The sequence below is a fragment of the Cyprinodon variegatus genome, unplaced genomic scaffold (genome assembly GCF_000732505.1).
Source record: "Cyprinodon variegatus isolate N-32 unplaced genomic scaffold, C_variegatus-1.0 Scaffold55, whole genome shotgun sequence".
NCBI lineage: Eukaryota > Metazoa > Chordata > Actinopteri > Cyprinodontiformes > Cyprinodontidae > Cyprinodon > Cyprinodon variegatus.
The window spans coordinates 204993-206907 of record NW_015150508.1 but is presented as its reverse complement, the minus strand read 5'-3'; positions in this window follow the sequence as shown (position 1 = coordinate 206907).

Here is a 1915-nt window from a genome sequence, read left to right as displayed (position 1 = left end):
AGATAGATAGATAGATAGATAGATAGATAGATAGATAGATAGATAGATAGATAGATAATACTAAAACACTGTTATGTTTTTCTGCAGCTTCAAATTATATTTCCCCAGATAAGAGCAAAGTATCCACAAAATGCAAGCTGTCCATTAGTGCTGATGTACAGAGTGGGGAGGGGTCATAACTGATGCATAAAAGCAGAGACATGGTGGAAATAGGATGCCTGCGAACTTTACAACATCAATTTTGCCAACTAGTTTTGCTGCATCTGTTTTGGCTTTTAGTCATAAGTATAAAGGGAGAATTGGAGCACAACTGACAATCACAACTGCTAAATAAATAGGAAACAAACAATTATTATGGAGGATGTTCAGCTAATTTGTTTCTCTGCCATAAAGATGACAAATAAAGCTTACCAGCCCTGCACTACCCAGGCCATCTTAGTTTCCTTTGGGATGCAAAATGATTCCTTTTTACTGTTCTATTCATTCTGCTTCATTTCTTAATAATGCATTGGTGAACTGAGGTATTCTCTTCCAAGATGTTATAAATGATTAGTCTCTCCGTGGCAGTCTGTGTGTGCCTGGAGGGTTGCATCTGTAAAAAGGCAGTGTAAAGACATTCACACTTTACATCTGCTTAGCTTTGTTGATGATGGTATGGTATAACACCCTTAGGAATAACTGGTGGTTTACTCTCTGATTGAGAGGGCTGCTTGCAAAGTGTAAAAGCAGGAATAGATAGAATGTCTTTGATGGTGCAAGCATGCTTCATGCAAGTTCAGAGCAGTACACCCACCCACATTTCCCGTTTTGTGAGAGCTCTCACTTTTTAAGGTGAAATAGTAGAGTTACTTAAGGTCCAGAGCTTAAAGGGGGGGATATTAAGAGTAGCCTTGACTTTGGAAATCACTGCCCACCCGCTGGATCTTAGTACTTTTTATGATAATCTGGGCAACAGCAGGAGGTCCTGTGACCCATTTGTGATAGTAAAACCAGGATCAGTCTTTCTCTTAGAAACAGAAAGAAGAGGGAGGACATGCTGAGATGAAGTGGTGTTAGATTAAGGGCAAATCTTTTCAAATGTTCCCCCTCTACACAATGGCTGTTTAAGCACCACAACAATCTGCCTGCAATGCAAAATGTGTCTGTTATATAGAACAGAACGAGTGTCTGTTTGCAAATTTGCCTGATCACAAGCCATTTTTTTTTCATTGCATTGGTAAGGAATTAGTTTTAGGATATCACAAACATCTTTCAGCATAAAAAATAGATATTGCCCTATTCAAAGTATGTATGTTAAGATGAAAAAGTTAGTGGTCTTGGAAGGACGTCATACATTAAAAAATTTTTGTTATTTCAGTTTTTACTGCATATTTTTTAATTAATTTTTTTCCAAATAAAAAGTGCTTTGAGAAAAGTGTTTTAACACTGAACAGAGTGTAAACATTCTCATCTCCGACAAGTTTCTTACAGCAGAAGCTATCCTAAGGTGTTAGCAAACACTATTAATAAAATTCTTTCCTCCCATCTTTTGTGCTTATCTCATTGAGAGACTATAAAAGATCTATATTTTTTTTATTGAAAAGTCACTAACAATAGAATTAATATTTTCAGTCAGCTGTCTTTTATCATTCCTGCCCTACTTGGGCCTATGTATTTTTAAAATAGTTTCAAATCTGTTTCATTGTCTGAAGTAGCCTGGTATTTAGTCTCTATTAAAATCTCTTGTTAAGGTTTAGAAATTTTTCTTGGACCCTATTTATAAAAAAATTTTATCCATCAGCTCCTGCACCCTATCTACATGCTATAGTTAATGCTTCACTTATTTCAAAACAACTCCCAGTTTGCTGCAAGAATGCCACCCTCCTTTAAAAAACCTTGGGCCGGATCTATCAAAGGTTTGCGTGTATAAAAACGT